Source organism: Palaemon carinicauda, chromosome 11, assembly GCF_036898095.1.
Source record: "Palaemon carinicauda isolate YSFRI2023 chromosome 11, ASM3689809v2, whole genome shotgun sequence".
Taxonomy (NCBI): Eukaryota; Metazoa; Arthropoda; class Malacostraca; order Decapoda; family Palaemonidae; genus Palaemon; species Palaemon carinicauda.
In genome coordinates, this window is record NC_090735.1 from 151,488,018 (window position 1) to 151,513,017 (window position 25,000).

Sequence of the window (25,000 nt, forward strand, 5' to 3'; positions counted from 1 at the left end):
TTCAAGTTTTTCTTAACTACTGTATATATATATATATATATATATATATATATATATATATATATATATATATATATATATATATATATATATATATATATATATATATATATATATATATATATATATATATATATATATATATATATTGAATCCTCTTTTCCCAAACTCCCAATTGCACAACTCACAACAAGGTTTATCCTGATATATTTTCTTGAATCTTTCTGTAAAGACCTGGCGTCATGATAGTTCTCTGAATATCATTTCGTTATTTTATTATAGAACTCTGTCAACGGCGGCCTGAGCTTTCCACGCTATTTTTTTTTTCTTAAGACATGAAAAACCTTTTCTTATCACGTTGATTTTCTGTCTCTTCATAGAAGTGATGATATTCAATGTCAATATCCTGACTGTTTAAAACATTGTCTTCAACAGATAACATTTCCCCTACCACCTGAACTCTGATATTCTCGCGCTAAAGGTTAAGTGTTGTACTTTGCTATAAGCAGATAACGTCAGCTACTTTACACATTTAGAGAATCTCACTTTTTTTTTTTTTTCATTGTAGTAAGATAAAGTAAAATCATAACTTGAAATTATAGCTTTTTTGTTTTAATTGTCATTCTAATTACATAATAAAGATATAGAAATTGGTGCACTGTATTCCAGTGATGGAAATATAGAATTGTCAATAACATTTGTGGACTGTAATAATAATTAGATCGAATAAGGAATTACACGTGTTTGAACCTTTAATAGTTAATATAATTTCATATCCATATATCACTGAAATTTCATCATAAAGTCGAAAATATTTCTTGCAACTATCCACACTTCTTATTTCGTGTTTTTCTCTCTTTTTACAAATGCTGATATTAATAAATCTACCTTCTAAATACTATTTATCCCCCGGTATCGAAAAATAGGCGGAAAGATCTTATGTACTTAAAAATAAGGAGGGTTTTTGCAATATTTTTATTTGCTAAAACTTTCAATTATTTCGCATTACAAAAAAAAGAAATATATATATATATATATATATATATATATATATATATATATATATATATATATATATATATATATATATATATGTAGTAGTAGACATACAATTTTATTGTTTATGTTATTAATTTAAAACGCAAATAGCCCATTATAGCAATTTAAAATTTTCTACCATAGTCGAACATGGGCTCATCAGCTGATAAAAAAAAAAACCCACTGTGTAGTAAGTAATATACTTCCAAGATGATTCATATTATTTTTTTATTGCTCTCTTGTCTAAATATAGTCTATCTTTCTCTCTATTCGGCCCAGTATGATCTTTGTAAATAGTTCATACATTAAGGTGAGTAAACTTATAGGGCGTTCAAATTTCAATTATTATTTTTTTTTTTTTTTTGCATTGGTATTATAAGTTTTTTTTTTCTATCTGTACGCATAGAGCATTCTTGCAGACATTTAGTAAAGAATTAAAAAAAATTTACTAGTATGAAATATCCTCCATCTATTAATAAATCAATTGTTAGACCATCATCTGTTGCCTTTCCTATTTTCATGCCATTTAATACTTTCTTTACTTCTGCTACTCTTAGGTCTAGTACCGGCGCAGATGTTTCATTATTTTTATTGGTGAAGCTATTTCTTATAAATCACGATTGTATATCCTTGTAAAGAAATTCTAATCTATTTTAATGTCACTCTATCTCTATTGTTAATAATATTTTAAATTTCTCCCTATAAACCAATTATCTCTTGGTACCCTGTTCCAAGTCATCTTTTCATCAGTTTGATGCTTCTTCTTTTCTTAAGTGTTTCCTCAATTTTGTTTTGATTGTGTTTAAGAATATCTTGGGCTTTTAGTTTGTTAATTGTTTTGGATAGTTTTACTAATTCTATTTCATCTCACTTGAATTTTACCCTCATTTCCAAGTTTTTCCTCATTAGGTTTTAGGTCTTTATCGATAGTTTTCCTTGATCTTGTTTAGGAATATTCCCTCTATCTCTTATGCTGATAAAAATGAAAGTTTTGTTGAATTACCCTTCAGTTGTTCCTTAGTTTCTCCCATTTCATCATGTACCAGGGAGTACCTATTTCATATTGCTAAACTAAATTCATTAGAATTTTCTCTTATTAACAGAATGTTTCTTTACTGTCTTAAGATTAAATTTTTTCTATCTTTCCCTAGATCTAAATATATTCTGCTTCTCAACATTCTATGATCACTTGAAGTTAATCTTTTCAACACTTACATCTTTTATTAATTTGAAATTTTTTTTGGGCGAGAATATGTAAATTAATTTTTGTGCCTCTATTAATATATAAACTCACATACGTGTGGTCACCTCACTTATGTTTACGCCACTCATCCCTAAGTTGATGGGGCACGGATGTCACCCAGCCTACCACCCATTATTCCACCCAAATATAAATCGGTAAAATAATTTTATGGAGTCAATATGAGGGCCATTGTACCAAAAACCTGGTTTAAGAAGATTTATATAGAATCATGAAAGTTTCAAGACGTATGATTGAATATATATATGTATATATATATATATATATATATATATATATATATATATATATATATATATATCTATATATCTATATCTCTATATATATATATATATATATATATATATATATATATATATATCTATCTATATATATATATATATATATATATATATATATATATATATATATATATATATATATAAATATCTATATATATATATAACTATATATATATATATATAACTATATATATATAAATATATATATACATATATATACATATATATATATATATATATATATATATATATATATATATATATATATATATATATAGATATATAGATATATAGATATATATATATATATATATATATATATATATATATATACATATATATACATATTTATATTTATATATACATATATATATATATATATATATATATATATATATATATATATATATACATATATACAGTATATGTATATATATGTATATATATTTATATATACATATATATATACATGTATAAATATATATATATATATATATATATATATATATATATATATATATATATATATATATATATATATTTATATATATATATACATATATATATCAGCATATATAAATATACATATATATATATATATATATATATATATATATTTATATATAAGCATATATATATATATATATATATATATATATATATATACATATATATATATATATATATATATACGTATATATATATATATATATATATATATATATATATATATATATATATATATATATATATATATATACATATATATATATATATATATATATATATATATATATATATATGTATATATATATATATATATATATATATATATATATATATATATATATATATATATATATATATATATATATATATAAGTCCGGACAATATTGCCGGTAACACGTGAGTTTCACTGCCATTGACTGCACTAATAGATATAACATCGACAATTCACAGTCAGCAAACGAGAAAGTCAACAGGCCCATGAAACTCTATACGCGTGTGACTGATTTCAACTGAAAATAGCGCCACAACCGTAGATCGCAGAACAGTGTTTTATATATCCCATAAATATATTTTCTTGTTGCAACATTTTTCATTGTTATTAGATCATTCGTACGGAATTAAAATAGATCTAAGTGACATGTACAGTTTCCATATATATTGGAAAAAAAAAGAAAAAAGAAAGAATATGAATCCTCGTGGATGTAAAATTCACGATGAAATGAGAAATTCCTAATGAAAAATTAATCTTATATTATTATGATTAAATAGTCTATTTTACTACCTTAGACAGATTTTCTTTTTTATATTTATACCTAGTGGTATTCTCTTGAAAATAGCTAAAATGCCCCAGGAGAACTTTGAAACGGTTTTAATCATAAACCACTCTTAACTTCTCCCTTATAGATTAACTTGATTCAAATATAAATTGCAAAACAAAACATAATTAAAATGTACCATTCAAAGAGGAATGTGAAAAGGCATTAACAAATATTCTTTGGTAAAGAAATAGTAGTGATTGGTAATATATTAAAGGAAATATCTCATATTGCAATATATCAATCTCTTGAAATTAATGGAATGTTTAATAAAACTTTACAAGGTTCAACGTTTAAGGAAAGATTGTCATAACCAAAATGGCTGTAACCATGCACATACTCAACAGTTCACCGCTAGTGTATAGGCAAGAAAGCCTAAGGTGTTCAAACTAAAACCTGTCAATCAACTATGGATTTATTGGAATATTATATATTTCTATAACTCCATACTTTGCTCCGAGATATTTGGAGATACGGGATAACAATAACAATGTTTCTTTTCCATTATTTTTTCTTTCTTTTTTTATCTTAAAAAGGAAAGTTGGTTCATGTTAACTTTACTAAATATTTGTATAATATTTCCATTGATAAATTTAATCATCCGAAAAATTATTTGGTCTCTCTCTCTCTCTCTCTCTCTCTCTCTCTCTCTCTCTCTCTCTCTCTCTCTCTCTCTCTCTCTCTCTCTTCTTAGGATAATATAACTACAACCATTTCTGTTTTTTTACATGAATCATTTAATTACTCTTAACAGAGAAGTGTTTGCCAATATAAATCTAGAATAAAATAGAGGTAAAACTGTAAATTACGTTATCATTTTGAAAAATAGTAATTAATTCATTGTACATCTCTCTTCGTGACATATTTATGGTCTTAAGAAAAATAAGTGTGTATATTTAAAAAAAAAAAAAAGAGAGAGAGACCTAAGTACGTTAAATATGAAAATACATCGGTTTTTACGAAAATAGAAGTAAAATGGAGTATTAAATTGAGTATTTTTTTTTTTTGGATCTTAGCTAGATTTAAATTTTCTTTTTTTATGATCGTAAAAATAACAATAAACACCTTGAAAATTTAGAAAAGACTATCTAAGGTTAAATAAATTTCTGCCTTGATCCTGATAGATTTTCACGTAGTCACTAAACCTATTTAAAATGACGTAGAGGGGTTGGCTGTTGTGAAATAAAAAATATTTGTATTTATACATCAATGAACTAAACAAAGTTAACGAGCAGCAGAACTCTTATATGAAAAAAAAATAAAAAAGATATGAATCTGTTTCACAGCAAGCTTTTGGACATTTACTCTGAATTGGCATCAAAAGAAATTTTTACTAATTACAGAGAATCTTCATTGCACTCTTATATACACATATGATCAGCTAACTCAGCTTCGTTGATTATAGTGATACAAAAATACTTCTTAATATTGAATTCCCTCTGCCTCAGGATCAGAGACCCAAGAAGGAACTCATTTTACGAATATAGCTCGTGGTCGACCAAAGATTCGAACTGTGACAAGGTCGAGTCTGAGGTTACAGTGACTTCTGTCTTAAAAATTACAGTTAGACCATTTTGGTTTATTGGTAAATACGGGGGATGTATTTGTTGGCATAGGAACGGCAGAAACATAAGTATAATGTTTATTGAAAATAGATGTTGATTACTTTTACAGTATAAGAGGCATTCATGCTGCTGTTTGCTTAAAGAGATCCATAACCATACAATATCTGTCATTAGTTCATACTTATCAAGACATATTTCCTTTTACCATTGCAATCGGGAATTCTCAAATTCAAGCATTTAATGGAGCAGTAATTGGCCGACTCCTTGAAAAAGAAGGGACGTGCATTGAGCCACCATGGAGCGATCAACACTGAAGACGAGACCTTTGATCTTGCGGAGGTTTAGATTGGATCCTTTAAATCAAATATCAAGTTCATTAATGGGTAATTGAATGTTGTGTACTGAATGCAATATAGGATTACGGCGTTATCTTCTTACCAATTGATAAAAAGTAAAAGGGATGGAATTTTCATGTTTCTTGACATGCGTGCCCTATATATATATATATATATATATATATATATATATATATATATATATATATATATATATATATATATATATATATATATATATATATATACATATACATATATATATATATATATATATATATATATATATATATATATATATATATATATATATATATATATATCGAATTTTGAGCGAAGCGAAAAATCTATTTTTGTGTGAGATGGCCATGTCGTCCTGATGGAAGGTTCCTAATGGTTGATCTTGAGGGATATTTGACTACAGTGATATTCCCAGAGAATTTACCTTTAGGTCTCCAGAATTCTAACTCTTGGCGCGAATATCTTTAAATTTTTCTCAAGGATATCGCATAATATCAGGGGACGTATTCTTGACACCCCACATAGCAATCTGCACCCCGAATAGCGTTTACGCTTCGACAAGGAAAGTGGCAGAATTAGAAGGGGAGCCGTATCAAGGTTACCCTAGTTCCCATACTACTATTGAGTATCACAACAGAGCCATATCCAAGATGGCGGACATTCCTAGTAGCATTGAGCATGGTGCTACAGATAGAGTAGATTCGGGAGGGATAGTATGAAGATCTTTTCTTTAAAAAAAGAAGGGTGGGTCCATCAGGACGACATGGCCATCTCACCCGAAAATAGATTTTTCGCTTCGCTCAAAATCCATTTTTGGGGCTCAAGCTATGTCGTCTTGATGGAAGCATACCAGAGCATTAATGTATCTGGATTTTCATCAGTGCCTTAACCCTGGGACAATATTTATATGGTCATTTGGACCATTTGAGACAATTGACGTTACCTTTATCCGTCATCATCACTAATCATAAACGATGTTAGTGCTTCCTGCCCCCTATAAGGAAGAGTCATTTTAGACGGTAGAAAAAGGGGCCTCAAGGTTAGCATATATTGTATGAACATATATAAGTATACACTGAGTATACAAACAGTCTCAAGATTTATATATATTGCCGAACCAATATCAATGTTCATTTTATCCATTTTTTTAAGCATTCAATGATATGAAGTATACTTAAATGAGTAAGTCAAAGAACTCTGGGATCTTAAACATGCAATTGTCGGGCGAATTAGGACGCAATTACATTCTAATAGACATTTATTTCCAATAAATAACTAAATGAATCAACAAGTAAAACGAATGTAGCATGATAAAGGAATTATATATACAAAATATGCCAAAATTATTTTACTTTTTGAAAGGAAAGTAATGATGAGTGTCACTCTCAGACTGAAGAAAGTTTTTAATAAAATTTATCTTCAAAATTTCTGTACCTGTTATATTACATCAACACTGTGTACTACGTACACACGGCACTAGTGCTATCTGTATAATTCCACACCTGAGATTTTGAACAGAGTTAGTGTCACCATTGTAACACTCATTCAAAAGGGGGTCACAATAAAAAGTGTTGACCCCTTCTCCCTTTAATTGATAGTCCCAATCAATTAGCTGTTCAACGCAGAATTAGACGACAGGTTTGTGACAGGCCGAGAGAAAGGTTGTGACTCTAAGGCAGGAAGCAATCAACTGAGTAACTTTATTAAAGAACACTCCTTTATATACAAAACCTAAAGGCAACAGGAATTTTCATGTTCTAGAGACAGACAATGTTATAGAGGAAATACGCAGACATGTTTATTCTGGTTCTTTTTATTGCGAGGGAAGAGCCCAGATGGTACATGGCTCCCCCCCTAAAAATGACATACTGTACATGTTAAATGGGGCGCCCTGATCTAGAGAGGCGAACTGTAGGCGGGTCAACTGGCAGAAGATAAGCAGGTTTTAGACGATCAGTGGAGATTCAGTCTTCTTTGCCACCAATGTTTAGTAAGAATGCTTTCGGAAATGGCCCGTGTAAGGGGGCGTTAGTGGTGGCTTGCTAGTGTCGTTGCGCAGGACGACGTGCATTGCAGAGTGCAAGTCTGTTGGTATGTGATGCTTCGCTGGGGGCTTGTAAGTCTGGTGGCATGGAGTAAATTTTCCCACGACGTGACGTATGCGCTGGAGATCGTCGAAGGAGGTTGTAGAAGGAAAAAATTCGACAGGGACGAACAGCGGGTCGCCATACACCATTTCAGCTGCCAAGACGTCGAGGGCGTCTTTAGGAGTGGTCCTTAGTCCCAGGAGGACCCAGGAAAGCTGAGTAAACCAGTTGCAATTCTTGCAGCAGGACATCAAAGCTGCTTTGATGGTGCGATGAAAACGTTCAACCATTCCATTGGCCGCGGGGTTGTAGGCCGTTTTCTGATGTAGGGTGATGCCCAGGAGATTCGCTAATGATGTCCATAATTGAGAGGTGAAAGTGGTTCCCCTGTCAGAAGTAATATGCTCAGGGATACCAAATCTTGCAATCCATCCAGAGAGTAAGGCAGATGTACATGAGGCGGACGTTGCAGTTTCCATGGGAATGGCTTCAGGCCAACGAGTGGAGCGGTCGAAGACGGTAAACAGGTAACGATGTCCTTGTGATGAGGGAAGGGGGCCTACAATGTCGACGTGAATGTGTGCGAAACAGCGCTGAGGTGGATGAAAGGTGCCCACTCCTGAATCCGTGTGTCGATGTACTTCGGAAGTTTGGCAAGAAGTACAGGCGCAGACCCAATCCTTAGCGTCCTTAGAAATGACGTGCGAAATGAACTTTGCCTTCAGCAGCTGTGAAGTAGAATGGCACTAGGGATGTGAAAGGCCGTGAATGAAATCAAACACCTGTCAGTGCATGGGAACAGGAATCCAAGGTCGCGGTCTGCCAGTACTGACGTCACAGAGGAGGGTGGTGTTAGAGTCTTCGAGGGGGAAGTCTTCCCAACGGAGGGACGTGCAGGATGTCCTACATGCTTGATACTCCGGATCCTGTCGTTGGGCTTCAGCCAGGGCATTGTAATCCAATCCCAGTTGAACGGCAGCCAACGTGTTTCTTGACAGGGCATCGGCAACAGGATTCATTTTCCCAGGGACGTATTGAAGGGTGCAATTGTATTTAGCCACGGCGGAGAGATGTCGGCGTTGACGGGCGGACCAGGCGTCAGACTGTCGAGTGAATGCATGCACCAGAGGCATGTGATCTGTGCGAATGACGAAGGGCGTACCTTCTAAGAAATGGCGAAAGTAACGGACAGCCAAGTGCACCGCCAGCAATTCTCGATCGAAGGTAGAATAACCCGATTCTGCATTGGACAGTTTTCTGCTGAAGAAGGCCAATGGGCGGGGCGAGCCGTTGAGCACCTGCTCGAGTACTGCACCATTAGCGATGTCGCTGGCATCGGTGGAGAGAAGGAGAGGGGCATGTGGGATAGGCAAAGTGAGAGCCGCAGCAGTTGATAGGGCCTTCTTTGCATTGCAGAAGGCTGCTTCTTGAAGGGGACCCCACTTCAGGTCCTTTGGCTTGCCCTTGAGGGAGGCGTAGAGGGGAGCAAGAGTGGTGGCAATGGCTGGCAGAAAACGGTGATAATAGTTGATCATGCCCAAGAATTCCTGCAGAGCTTTGACGGATGAGGGCACGGGGAAGTTCTGAACGGCTGCTACCTTCTCAGGGAGGGGATGGACTCCTTCAGGAGTGATGCGGTGCCCTAAGAACGACACTTAGTTGGCGCCGAAGGTACATTTGTCGTACCGGACTACAAGGCCGTTTTGTTGCAGACAGTCGAGCACGATGCACAGGTGACGGAGTTGTTCCTCTTTTGAGGAGGAGAACACAAGTATGTCGTCCACATAACATATACAGAAAGGGGGGTCCCCTAAGATGCCATCCATGAGACGTTGAAACGTGGCCCCAGCATTACAAAGGCCAAAACACGAGTAATTGAAGCTGTATGTACCAAACGGAGTGGTGATGGCGGTCTTGCGGATGTCTTCTGGGTTCATAGGCACCTGATAATACCCCTTCAGGAGGTCGAGCGTAGAGAAAACCTTCGCTTTGTGCAGATAGGAGGTCACGTCGGCAATGTTTGGGAGGGGGTAGTGATCCGGTTCTGTTTGCATGTTCAGGTGCCTGTAATCCCCGCACAGACGGAGTGAGCCGTCTTTCTTCAGAACGATGTGTAAGGGTGACGACCATGTGCTGGAGGCCTTATGGCAAAGGCCCATTTCCTCCATTTCGGCGAACGTCTGTTTGGCGGCTGCCAATGGTTCCGGTGCCAGACGTGGGTGTCAGGCGAAGTTCTGGACGGAAAACTTCCGGGTACGGCGTGAGGAGGTGGGTGTAGGCATCCTTGGGTGCGCTGATGTGGAGAGCGAGGTTAGAGGGGGCAGGTATAAGAGGTGTCGACAAGCACGAGTCTGCGTTGACCAATCGTTGGTGGGCGACATCGACCAGAAGTTGGAAATGAGAGAGGGAATCCGCACCGAGGATTGGCAACGTGACGTCAGCAACGAGAAACTTCCAATTGAATTTACCGTTTCCGAACGATAATGTGAGGTTCTCGTAACCGTAGGTGGGTATCGCAGATCCGTTGGCAGCTACCAAGCAGACGTCGGCAGATGTAGACAGATTACGTCGTGTCTTGAATAGTTTCCTTGGCAAAAGAGAACGACAAGCACCCGTTTCTACAAAAAATCGCACGCCTGTTCCTGCATCACGTAAAAAGAAAAGATTAGAAACACGGGAGGCCACCGCCTCGAGCGATGGACTACTTACACGTTTTTTGGCCACTGACAATCCTTGGCACATTTCTTCGCGGTTGCCCCGAATCTGGAGTGGTAGTAGCAAAACTGCAGCGGATGGGAGGTAGTAAGTGGCTGTAGAAGTAGTTTGTTGGGGCGCGAGCGATTGGTGGGTGGTGGGTGGCTTTGTCGCCGCTTCGGCACGTCACGGGTAGGCATGTATGTCCTACGGCATTCATGTCAGCTTCGGTTGATGTTGAATAGGCATCCTCTTCGTCCGGGGTGGAGGCGTTGATGGAGGTCTTGAAGTGGCTGTCCATAAGGGTGTCGGTTTTGGTCATCAAGTCCTATATGGGTAAACTATCGACATCGGGTATGGCAGCGAGTATAGTTCCGGGTAAACGGCGTATCCAAAGGGCACGAAGTAGGTTCACCTCACGAGGAGAGCCGTCTGCAGCAGGTTGAAGGCGAGCGATACTGGTCATTTCCCTGAGGGCAAGCGAAGCCCTTTGGTCCCCCAACGGTTGTTGCGAGAGCTGAAAAAGCTTTGCTATATGGGCGGCTGGCGACGGCGAGTACTGCTGCAGAAGGTATGTTTTGAGGGCGTCATACGCTATTGGGGTGTTTCCTTGTTCACAAAGCCAGTCGGATATTTCTGGGAAGGTGTCCTCGGGTATCGCCGCGAGAACATAATCTGCTTTGGTGGTTGAGAGAGTCACGCCCTTGATGCGAAACTGGACTTCTGCGCGCTGAAACCAAGCAAATGTCTCTCCGCTGGCAAAAAATGAAAGTGTGAAAGGGGCAGCCGCAGCGCCAACTTCCCTAGAGTCCGCCATAGTACCAACGATGGAGGGGCGAGGAGGGTGGGGGTGTATATAAAGAACACTCTCCTTCATATACAAAACCTCAAGGCAACAGGAATTTTCATGTTCGAGAGACAGACAATGTTACAGAGGAAATACGCAGACATGTTTATTCAGGTTCTTTTTAGTGCGAGGGAAGAGCGCAGATACATGCATAATATATACGAAATAATTTATATACGATCGTGTGACACACGGTTGGTACAGGTTTTAATACACTACCTGCTGCCTCCACATAATGCTCCAGTTCATGGACCTTCTTAGCATAGTGTTTATAGAACACCCTGGATGAATTCCATCTAGTATAAGAGTGAAAACGTTCAAAGTCCCTATACTGAAAAAAGTTCAGTGATGAAGCAAATTTTCTCGGACCATGACCTGCTGGAGTACTGTTAGGATCTGCTCTGTGAATAAAGTAGGTCAGCTTCGCCCTCAATTGTTTTAGGGAAAAGTTTAAAGAGCTGTCCTCCCCTGAAGTCTGAAGTTCTACGAAGATAGACCTTTAGACACTCCACAGGACATAGAGAGACATATTCCTTCATTAGGGCAGATTCTCCAGGGACCCCACCTCCTAGTGGGTAGCTCGTTCTTAGTGAGAAAGGATGGATCAGGAAAGAGATTCAGTTCTCCCGCTTCTGTGAACCGAATGTGACCCTCATCTCTAGATAGGGCCACTATTTCACTAACTCTAGCCCCAGAGGCTATAGCTAACAGAAAAATAACCGTTTAGGTTAGAACCTTGAGGGAACAATCATCATTGTTCACAGATGAGGCATAATGTAGGACCTTGTCCAAAGACCATGAGATGGGCATTGGTGGTGCTGCAGGCATAAGACTTGCACATGCCTTCGTAAACTTATTAAAGATTTCATTCGCCAGATCCACTTGAAAGGCATATAGAAGAGGTCTATTCAAGGCTGACTTGCACGTAGCTATCGTGTTGGCTGCCAGACCTTGATTATCATGGTGGACAAAGAAGGACAGACAGAAGTTCATTGAAATTTTTTTCAGTCCTTTTGCTTTTAGGAAAGCAACCCACTTTTTCCAGGAATTATCATATTGTCTTTTAGTTGACTTGGACTTGTATTCTTCTAAGAATTTTATATTGCCTTCTGAGATCCCAAATCTTTTCCTAACCGCTAGGGCAAGAAAATCATGAAATGAAGGGTTTGGGCTCTTTGTGATAAATCTAAGGCAATTAACTTCTGAACCTTCTGAGATAGTCCTTGGTTCAGAACTAGGGCCAGCCTCAGCTTCAGTTCCTTCACTAAAGGGAACATATTGCTCTTGGGCTACTTGGGAGCCAACAGACCCACTCCTCTCTGGAAGGATTTCAGCATGTTGAGGACCTTCATTAGGAGATTGGATGAGATGAACAAGAATTCCTTAATCCATCCCCTTAATACTAAAGATATGATGTCTGTTATCTCCATTAGAGGATCCTCGAATGGGGCTACATATCGAGGTAGTTTTTTTATGGCGCTCTTGGAAAGGAGGTCGATATGCAGCTAGAGGACTTGTTCCCATCTAGGAGAGAATAGGTCTGCGTCTGTGGACCATTCTAACTCTATCGGTTTGAGCCTGAGTAGAACATCTGCTGCCATATTGCGGATCAATTGTACATGAACTGCTGATAGGTGCCACCCCTTCAGGTAAGGGATGGTTAACGTTACCTAGACTGTATGAGACGTTCTCTAGCCTTGTTGGTTCTGACGTTTCATTATCGCTTCGATGTCCCAGATTAGCTTGAGGAGGTCTGATCTGCATGGAGAGAGGTTCTCAACCCATAACAGGACCAACAGGGTCTTGGATAGAAATGACCGAATCTCTTGGACTTTCCTCTGATGGGAGTGAATACCCCAGTCTTCTGACTATGCATCCATGCGGATGATCTTCAATAGTCGGGGTAGTTGCATGGGTACGGTCTTCAATAGGCATTTGGCATTTGACTATTGTTAGGGAAGCGAGTGAGGAAAGACCGATATCGGTCCTTTTAGATCTCTTCAAGCGTTTGATGCGTTTCTTATCCAGACTATTAACGCATCTTTCAGCTGTGCTCTTAGCACTGAGTCTGATAACAATTGCAAACTGTAGAGAGAGTTCTGAACTCCTCCCAGTTGGCGTCTTGGAATCCTGACTGATTACCATAGTCTCTGGACCAACCCCGCGATCTCCTTTTACATTCCCAAGGGAAAGGAGTCTTGGTGTGACCACAGGTTTCAATGGTTTTTTAACCATTGAAGCCTCTGAGCTGGAGAGAATCGAGACTTCTTGAAGCTTAACTTGCATCCACGATGTTCCGGGAACCGGATCACTCCCTTGGATGCTCAGAGACCAGTCACTTCCAGTGCTGCCCACCCCAGCATTTCGTCCAGGTACAGTGTTGCCTGGACCAATTCTAGGCTTGGTTTTTGCGTGACTCTGTCTGCCAATCCCGTGAAGATACTTAGGACTGTGTTTAGTTCGACAAGTATCTTTCCTAGGACATACGTTATCCTCTGTAACTTGAATCCTAGGTAGGAGGGGAGGGGGTGATTGACTGGAAGCTGCCAATAGACATCTTTCAGGTCTGACAAGACTGCGAACACCCCTTTTTGAAATAAGGTCCTTATGCTCAGAAGGATTAACATTCGGAACTTGCTGTTTTATTTGAACTTATTGAGTGGCGACAAGTCCAGAATGACTCAAAGTTTTCTTGAGTCCTTCTCGTGAACACCAAACAGCCTTCCCTGGAATTCGATGGAATATACTTTCCTTGCCAGCTGTATGCTCTAGAGCTCTAAGGTATACTCTTCCAGGAGTGTTTTGGAATGTAGGAAGAGTTGAGGAAATGATGGTGGAGGCATGCCTACTTCCCATCCTAGTCCCATCTAGATTAGGCCTTGGAGCCAAGGATCGAAGGTCCAGCGATCCTGAAGGAACCTCCCTCCTACCAGAAGCATCTCTTTACTTCGCTTGATCAGAAGGTTTACATATCTGACCGCTTGCCTGTGGCACCGAGGTCATTGCAACTGTGAGATGTTGTTCAACAGCCCGAGGAGTATTTCTAGACTTTTCCGTCTTCCTTTTAGGTTAGGTTGGGGATCCACAACCGTGGAAGACTTTCTCTTTGAAAGGATGCCCCACTTTTGGAGAAGTCCTATGTTCTCCGTGGTGACCTTCTTAATCATCTTTCTAAATACCTCGTTTGGAAAGAGTTCTCTACCCCAGATGTTGGAAGATATCAGCTTCCTGGTTTCATGTTTCATTGTCGCAACAGGGAACACAAACTCTCTATAGGCTCTCGTAGCCTTCATAAAGGCCTAAAGGTCTTTTACTAAGTTGGCCATATGCATTTTGTCTAAGACCGTGAGCATGTCTGGGGTACTTTGGTGGTCTGAACATAACTATGTAGTTCTGTAGGGATAGGGAGGCTGCAAGCCTTTCCTTTGTCTCTTGTTCCTTACTCAAAAGAAACTCAGATAGTTTAGGGAGATTCTCACTAAACTGTCGTCTAGCGACATCTGCGTCTAGTCTTCCTACTGAAAAGGTTAAGTGGACTTCCTTCCATTCCTTCTCCTGCCTGGGAAAGGCTAGTGACAGAGGCTTGCAGTCCTCGAGTGGAGGACATGGTCTACCTGCCTCCACTGCCTTGGTAATAGATTTAAATGCCTTCCACGTAAAGGGGAGTGATATTGAAGCAGGAGCAAGAAAGGAAGGGTGTCTGCTACCTAGTGTGAATACCTTCGACACCGAGTAACCCGCCTTTCTCAGGCTACTTGACAAGATAGCCTGTGCCTTATCATGGTCGAGAATCATGACCTCCTTCAGTTCCGTTTCTTTTCTTGAGGTTGGTTCATGTCTCAGTCGAATGAAACAATTAAGGAAAGCTTCAAAGCTTGGCCAAAACTGTATTTTGTCCAAAGGAACCTCACCCATCTTCTCCGAGATGTAGAGTTTGCCGTTTAAAATTGGCATAAGCTGCACGTACCTCCAGAGCGTGTCGGAAGGTCTTGGTCTCTGGGTCGTTTGTATGACCCTTGGGGAGCGACAAATGGAGCTTCACAGAGCTCTATCTTGCATTTTGCTTCCTCCCTTTCGTGTTATTTGCGAAAATTTTCTATTAGACCTTTCATATGGGCCCATAATTGGTCTATTTCCTCTAATAGAGGGGCAGAGGATGAAGTTGTCGATGTTAATGGCTCTAGAGCCGGAACAGACAGGCTATCTGGCCGCAGGGAGGTGTGAATCGTGCCTGGGGCACCACTATTTCCTTACTTGTTTTCGGAAATAGTAGGTTGCGCATCCTATCATTAGGTAGGAGTGGTTCCGGAGAAATTCTCGGGAAGCCTCTCACTCAGTTGCGTAGATTATTACGAGCTGCATCCCTAGACTCTGTCGACTTCGGATTCTCGAAACCCTCGGACATTAAGGTCTGACATACATTGCAAACTTAAAAGTTCCAATAATGCAGGGATTCGGAAATAATATTGTAGGGGGCATGAAACCTGCATGTATTATGACCATAGAAACACTTACTCTTGATATTGCAGAACACTGCAACACATGTCATCTGGAGTTCCTCCAGTAAAGAAAGGAAAGCATAATGAGTATACAATTGTTTATCTCACTGATAAGCAATATGCATAAGTTATCTTTTAACTAAAATAGCTTAGGATAGTAAGCTCGAAAGGGATAGTGGGAGACACATACTTGTGTCTCCCGGGCAAGCAAATGCTGTTACCTCCCCTCAGTATTAACTATAAGGAGATTCCCCTATCAAGGAACTCTAACGAAAGGGTTTTAACACCTAGGGGTAGAGAAGTGTACAAGTCACTGCCCCTTTTTATTCTTAACACTGTGGGGTAAGGATGACTGATTTCTAATCAGAGTATTGAAGGAATTCTATTCTTTCAATATAGGAACGGTCCCAGCAGAAGCCTGCAAAAGGGTACCCAAAATATGTTAGAAACTAACTACTGTATAATCATACTATAGTTTTCTGTTTACAGTATACACTATATTGCAAAATACTGACTACTGTATAATTATATATAATGTAGTTCAGCCAGTGTCCTACCGTTGTGGCAAGCATCTGACGGCACGGTCCAACCGGCATGACGCCGACTGGACTAGGAAATATAAAAGACATTTAGTTGTGTATCCTACCCAGCCCATTTGCTGTGACCTCCCTTACAATATTGAATCATAGAGTTTCCTAAAAAGGGAAACTCAAGGATAAGGGTTTTAACCTACTAGGGTTAGAAGTGTAATACCACCAGCCCTTTAACATATTTAATATTATAGGGTAATATGAAAACTGATTTCTATTCAGAATATTGAAGAAATTCTATTCGTTCGATATAGGATTGGCAAGTATACCCAAGATATATTGGAAAATAACTACTAGTATAATATATACAATAGTTTTTCTATCTGCAGTATATCCTATATTGTAAATATACTGACTACCTATATAAACATATATTGTAATTCAGCCAGCATATAGCTGGCATAGCTAGTCGCTGTCAGCACAGCCAGCATGCTAGCTTAAAAGAGAGAGAAACAGCATGAAGTGAAGGCTGCCTTATTATTGTGTATGTATACACCAATTAAGGATGTAAAAGTTTAATTTACTGCCTCTCTCCAGAAAGAAGGTTCAAATGGAAGGGGAGAATGTAACATTCACGCTTCCATCCAGCCCCAAGTACCATCGCCGGCAAGGGCCAGTCAGCACATAGCCGGCAGGCTAGTACCCGGCGGACTGGTACAGTCAACCGTACTGCCAGCTGAGTCAGCACCTATCTGTGCCGTTTTGAGGCAGGCTAATACCCCGGCAACATAACTTGTGGCCAGCAGTCCAAGGGAGGACTGAAGAACCTTGGTGACAGGAGAAACTTCCCCAAAACAGCCATTATGGCTGTCGGCAGCCGCCAGTCACTGGCAGCAGTCATGGCTGCCGACAGATGACATGGCTGCCAGCAGCTTGCATAGCCACCAACAGCCGACAGAGCAGCCGACAGTTTGTATAATACATGGGCGCCGGCAGCCAACATGACCCCCAGCAGTTGTCATGGCTGCCAGCAGCTGGTATAGCCGCAGGCAGCCTGACAACAGCTGAAGAGATGGAGTCTGTCCGGCCCCCGCAACCCACCGGCAACGGTGAGGTTGCAGGACGATGACTCAAAGAAAGACAGTGGCTCGGCCATCACAAAAGAACAGAGGGGGAGGGAAAAGGGTCCTGTACTGTATGAGGTGTGGAAGGAGCCGGCAAGGTTGCCGGACCTACACACTCTTAAGAACCTTTGATTCAGGATCGGCGCCATCCTAGGCAGCAGGAAAATTCTATTCTCCAACCTAGGGTCTGCCAACACAGTTAAGGGGACGGCAGCAGTGCCGCCTCCCCTCAACAAGGGAGAAACAGAGTTCCAGTGCTAGCGCCATCCTAGGCCTCAAAAGAATAACTACTCTTCAGCCTAGGGTCTGCAAGCACAGGACTAGTCTACTAGACCAGAGGGAGAAGGTGGCGGCATCATACAACCACTTCAGGTGCAGCTTAGGGAGGGCTAGCCTCCTATGTCCGCAGCCTAGCCGGCAGGGGAATGACTATTCATCCTGCCGACCGACTATCGGCACAGGACTAAATACTCTGAGGTTCTGACCAAATCCCAAAATCTACCATCTATGGTTAAGGGACGAGACAGAAAACCCTAGGCTAGTCATGCCTAAATGAAAACTCGAGGTACGACCCACTAGGGTTGTAGCCTAAGGTTACACACAGAGGGAAAGAGAGGTTACCCTTAAATCTCTACTAGAGACGAGTAACGGTTATATAATAATTCTAGGAGATATCAATCTCTGATGAATTGATAAACCAATACACAACGGTAATCGGGGAAATGTCGAAAGTATACTCTATCGCCTAGGTTAGGTTACCTAGACAAGACGAGATCTCGGTTACCTAAATTACGAAACTCTGACATACACGAACGACATAGAAAAAAGGAAAATTATATATAAAAATATCTTTACAAGTATAAATTGCCTAAATAGCTTTCATAATTAAATTATTAATGGTATTTAAACCGAGAATGTCATTCTACAAGCTAAATAACACATGCTTAACAAATGACAACGCCCATGGCGCCTCCGGTAACAGACCTAACTCCTAATCACAATAAATTACTCTAATTTTACTGTGAGACAGGAGCTAAATTAGAAATATTGTAAAGAATCAATACTCAACTTTCCAGAGGCGAAAAAAGCTGGAGATTGCATAATAATCCATGAAAATTGATTGAAAAGGTCAGATCAACAGGGAACAACACCGAGTGAAATCGCTAAAAAAATTAGCAATGTCCGCCAACATTGATATGGGGCTGTTGTGATACTCAATAGTAGTATGAGAATTAGGGTAACCTTGATACGGCTCCCCTTCTAATTTTGCCACATTCCCCCTCGAAGCGTAAACGCTATTCGGGGTGCATATTACTATGTGGGGGTGTCAAGAATACGTCCCCTGATATTATGCGATATCCTTGAGAGAAATTTAAGGATATTTGCGCCAGGATTTATAACTCTGGAGACCTAAAGATAAATTGTCTGGGAACATCAATGTAGTCATATATCCCTTAGGAAGCTACCATTAGGAATCTTCCATTAGGACGACATGGCTTTAGCCGAGATATATATATATATATACTGTATATATATATATATATATATACACATATATATATATATATATATATATATATATATATATATATATATATATATATATATATATATATATATATTATTAGAAAGTCTAGATCAGCCTTGTTTTTCTAGGTTTAATTACTAGTTTTTAAGAATCATTTTGTGGCAGAATAACCTTTGTTTTGTATTTGTTTATGTTATCTTTGAAATTTAAGTGTTTAAGTGTAAAGTGCTTAATTCAACAATTCTCAGTGTGGTTAGGCGCCTCCTCCCCGGTTGTTTATATTATCGAACTATCGTTTTAACGATTGTTTTTTTTTTACATACGAGTGTTTATGAACGCGACTTGATGTCTGGACGTTGGTGCTCGGACAGAATTCAGTTCGGGCTTGAGCACTCCCCTGATAATATACCTTGAGCAGCATAGTGATTTGGACTCTGGATGACGATTGTTTGGCAACTTATTTGGACGATTCTTTGGATTACGCTTTTGATCCTTGCATTGATCTGTTGTCTGCAGGTGCTCTTGTCACCTGCGACTCGAGCCAGTTCTGCCTTTCCCTGACGAGGAGGACTTCCCAGGGAATAGGTGCACTTACGTCTCCAATCAGCTGCTGTGTTTTTGGGAGCTTGCAAGCTCGTGAGGTGGCCAGTAGGGAGGCTGACGCCAGGTAAGACATAGAGTGTCTGATTTTCGTTTGGGATTGCTTGCCCTTTATGATTATGCCCTGGCGTTCGGGACCTGCCCTGATAGCTGTTATGACAAGTGAATGACGGCCCTAGTTTTGTGTCTCCTCTGATTCATCCACTGAAGTGAGGAGAACTATATACATCCTTTGTATCATTTGGTCTTTTATATATTGTCATATTTAAGACGTGACCGCATAATATCTTCCAGTATGTCTATTATAGACAAGGTTTTGTGTACATTAGTTTTGTGTTGATAGGTAGGATTTATGATGGTTTTTCTTGTTTTATTTACTCCGTCTTCCTTCTTTCTTGGAATTAGTATTAGGATAATTTTTTGTTCTGGCCAGCCAAATTGTTGGATCCAAGTTCATAATTGATATTTCTCTTGTCTTTGATAGGACTTAGCTTCTTAGTTTTAGGGAATCCAGTGTGATTCAAAGGACCGTTATTTGTCCTTCCTTGTTATTAAATAATGTTATTTGTAGTTTTAACAAGGTTGATCTAAATTTTGTTATTGTTAAGTATTAAATATTGTTAAGTTTTCTTGAGTGTTTGTTTCCGCTGACCTTTAGCACTGAGTTACATTTATCACTGACAACAATTATAATAAGAACTCTTATAATAACCCTAAGGGTTATAACAAATTGGCGACCGTGACGGGATTGTTCTCAGGTGTACTCAGTGTTTTGGTCTGTGGAACAGCACTTTGTTAATTTGATAATATTTTCTTTAGTTGTAAAGTATTACCTTTCTCCCCTGCTAATTTTGGTGCAATGGAGGGTTTTGTGTTTGACCCCGCAGAGTTTTTAGGGTCAGGTGATTGTATAAAGCATCTGCCAGTACTAAATAAGACTTGTTTAGTAAGTTGTGCCCGGTGGTTGGGTATTCCGTTGAGGGCAGCGGATACGAAAAATCAACTGTTGGTAGCTGTTAAAAGTAAAGTTGCTCAAGGTCTGGCTGAGGCTGAACATTTGGTTAGGGAGTATGAAGTTTCAGGTAGTAGTGACTCTGAGCGTGAGGGTAGTATGATTAATGATGATGACAGAATAAGTGTTAATGGAGGTCTAACTCTGTTTGAGGATCCTCCCCGGACAGGAACTATTTATGAAGGTCAGGCTAACTTGCCTCTGAAACTAAATGTTTCCACTAATCCATTCAATTCTGTAGTAAACCCTGCGCCAAAAGATCCTCAGGTTCCTGTTTGTCCTTTGGTGGAGTCCAAGGAGGACGGTGAATTTAATTTAATATGTAAACGGATAGAACTGATGAAACTGGAATTTGAAGAGAATGAGAGGACGAGGCGGCATGAATTGGAGATGGCCAATATCAATTTAGAAATTGCTAGGCTGCAGGGCACCTCTAATCATTTTAGTACACCTCGGGGCAACTCACAAGATAAGTTTAATGTAGGCGCGGCCTTGAAATTGGTGCCAGTATTTGAAGAGTTGAATGTTCCAGAATTTTTCAAGGCTTTTGAACGTGTTGCCACTCGGTTGTCTTGGCCCCCAGAAATGTGGACTGTACTAATTCAATGTAGGTTGGTGGGCAAGGCAATTAGAGTGTATAATGCCTTGGAAGAAGGTATTGCCCGAGATTACCATAAGGTTAAAGCTCTAGTCCTCAAGGCATATGATTTGGTTCCTGAGGCCTACCGCCTTAAGTTCAGAAATTTTACGAAGCAAGCCTCCCTTACTTATGTGGAATTTGCTAGGCTTAAGGAGGAACAATTTGATCAGTGGTTAAAAAGCCGCCAGGTGGTCTCTTTCTCCGCTTTGAGAGAACTCATGCTTCTAGAAGAATTCAAAAGGTCATGTAGTAAGGAATTGAAAATTTATCTAGAAGAGGTAAAAGCTTTTAATTTAAGTAATGCCGCCCAAATTGCTGACGAGTTTGTATTGACCCATCGAACTGGGTCTGGTAGTTTTGGAAATAAAGATGTGAATTTCCAATCTGCTAGGCCAGTTAATTTTCAGAGGTCAGGCTCTTTTGTGAATACTCGTGGACAGGGTAACCCACCAGATAAAAATCATAAGCCTGATAGTAACCAGGTAAAAGACTTGAGTGGACAGGACACTCGTGTCTTTTCTGAAGATAATAGGTTTGGTTCTGGCCCAGGTAATATGAATAATAGAGGTAGAGGGACTTGTTTTTGGTGTAATAAGCTGGGACATTATCAGGCACAGTGTTATGCCAGAAGAAGGTACCTCCAAAGGAATAATAGTAATAATCCTGTGTCACTAATATCTACTGATAAACCTGTTATCAGCGATCCCGTAGTTGAAAACCGTCCAGTAGCTAACACTAGTAATGGTGGTAGTAGCAGTAGTCAGTCTTCTAGCAGAAAGGAGTCATGACTACTTTATGATAAATATATTTGGCCTGGTAAATTAATATCTACTTCTAAAACTGTTGGTGTGAAATTTTTGAGGGACACAGGGTCAGCTCGGTCTCTGGTTTTGAAAGAATCTTTGAAAAATTTAGTTGATTATACAGGAAATTTTGTTGTTCTGGGAGGGTTCCCGAACACCGTTGTTTCGGCTCCGTTAGTGGAGGTCAGATTGTCTTTCCCTGGTTATGATAAAGTGACAGAATTAGCAGTTGTTGAGTGTCTCCCTATTCCTGGAATTGACGGCATTTTGGGTAACGATATGTTAAATACAAAAGGACAAGAGTTGTTCCCCATATTGTCTGTGCATGCCTGTCCTGTTGCAGTAACAACCCGGGCAGCAGTAAAGGCTGCAAATTTAATTGATAATGACGAAGATTTAATCTTAAGTAGTTTAGAAGTAGACATAGAGAGGCCCGGGTCTGTAGATAGTAGTGGTAATAGTGTGGTTAGCAATGTTTTGAGACCTGATTGGGACAGGTCTTCATTTATTGAAGCTCAGAAAAAGGAATTTAATTTTGATTTGGGTGACACTGCAGATTTGACTAAACCCAGGTTTTGTGTGATCAATGGTTTACTATACCGGATTAGTCGTCCTTTAACTGATAATCTGAGCAAGACGTCTCGTATTGAACAAATTGTTGTCCCATCTCAATTCCGTAGGTCTGTCTTGAGTCTTGCACATGATGATTCTTTTTCTGGCCACTTCGGTGTATGTAAAACTTTTCGAAAGTTGGCAGAATGTTTTTGGTGGCCAGGATTAAAATCATCTGTGAAACAATTTATTAATGAATGTGAGGTTTGTCAAGTGATGGGGAAACCCAACCAAATTATTCCTAAAGCTCCCTTAAATCCAATTCCTGCGATAGGTGAGCCTTTTGTGGAATTAGTTATTGATGTGGTTGGGCCTTTGCCTAAAACTAAGTCTGGGTTTACCCATCTCTTGACAATTATGGATAGAGCATCTCGATTCCCTGAGGCCTTCCCAATGAGAAGGATAACCTCTAAGGTTGTATTTGACAAACTAATTGAATTCTTTTCCAGGTATGGTCTCCCTCGTACTATTCAAACTGACTGCGGTACAAATTTTACTAGCAGGATATTTAAAGGTAAATGTGCAGAACTGGCCATTCGGCACAAGACCAGTGTACCATATCATCCAGAGAGTCAGGGCCTGGTGGAAAGGTTCCATCACACCCTTAAATCTATTTCAAAAAAATATTGTTATGAACAAGGGGAGGAATGGGATAAAGGTCTTCCCTTTGCTCTCTTTGCTCTAAGAAATCACCCAAATTCTTCAACTGAGGTAGCTCCTTTCGAACTGGTATTTGGACACAAAGTACGTGGGCCTTTGGAGATTTTTCATGAGATGCTTGAGACTGATAGAGGTGGGAATGCAAACGTAGGAGACTTTGTGGAGGACTTGAGGAAAAAATTATCTAGAGCCTGGAAATTTGCCAGAGAAAATTTGGCTAGTTCTCAGGCTGCTATGAAATTAAATTTTGATAGGAAATCTAAAGCACGGTCGTTTGAGCCCGGAAAATTAGTTTTAGTTTTAAGTACTGACTCTGACAATTTCCTTGAACCAAGATATAAGGGACCCTGGAAGGTGTTGAGGAAGTTGTCGGAGGTGAATTATGAAATAGAGGCTCCTGGGACCAAACGGAAGTGCAGAATATTCCATATAAATCGGTTAAAACTCTATACTTCTAATAGACATGATCCTCTTGCTATTGTTTATGAGCCTGTGGTTGAAAGTATGGCTTTACCTTCAGAGGATTTGGAGGATTTGATTTGTCAGGTGTCTTCTGATGCTCTTTTTGATAATATTCAAAATTTAGAAGTTTTGAAGGAAGGGCTGGGGCATCTGGAGATTGCTCAAAGGAGGGATGTAATTAATTTAATTTCTTCTTTTTCAGATTTATTTCGGAATTCTCCAGGTCGAACTAATTTTCTTGAGCATGATGTAGACGTGGGTAATGCTTCTCCTGTGAAACAGAGTCCTTATCGGCTGAATCCCATTAAGAGGGATATAGTTGATAAGGAGATTAAATATATGCTGGAACACGATCTCATCCAACCTTCCGTTAGTCCATGGAGCTCCCCGATAGTCCTGGTTAAGAAGTCTGACGGAAAGTTCCGTATGTGTGTGGACTACCGTAAGGTTAACACACGTACTAAGAATGACTCTTTTCCTTTGCCTCGGATAGATGACTGTCTCGATCACATAGGGGCTGCTAAGTTCATTACGAAATTGGATTTATTGAAAGGGTATTGGCAGGTTCCCCTGTCTGATCGAGCAAGAGAGATCTCTGCATTTGTAACTCCCTTTGGGCTTTACGAGTCTAAAGTAATGCCCTTTGGGATGAAAAATGCCGCGTGTACTTTCCAGAGGCTTATGAATAGGGTCATTTGTGGTTTAAAGGGAACTGAAATTTATATCGATGACTTGGTTGTATATAGTGATGATTGGAGTACGCACATGGCGAGATTGCGTAAGGTATTTGAGGCCCTTAAATTTGCAGGTTTGGTTATTAATTTAGCAAAATGTGAATTTGGCAAGGCAAAAGTTTGTTATTTGGGTCACGAGGTTGGTTTGGGCCAGGTGGCACCTAAACAAGCCAACCTTGAGGCTATCGTGCATTTAAAGAGGCCGTGCAATGTCAGAGAAGTTCGGCGAGTGCTGGGCATGACTGGTTATTATCGCAGATTCGTGCGAAATTTCTCGGACATTGCTCAGCCACTTACCAAGTTGTTGGAGAAAGGGCAGAAGTTTATGTGGTCTCCTCAGTG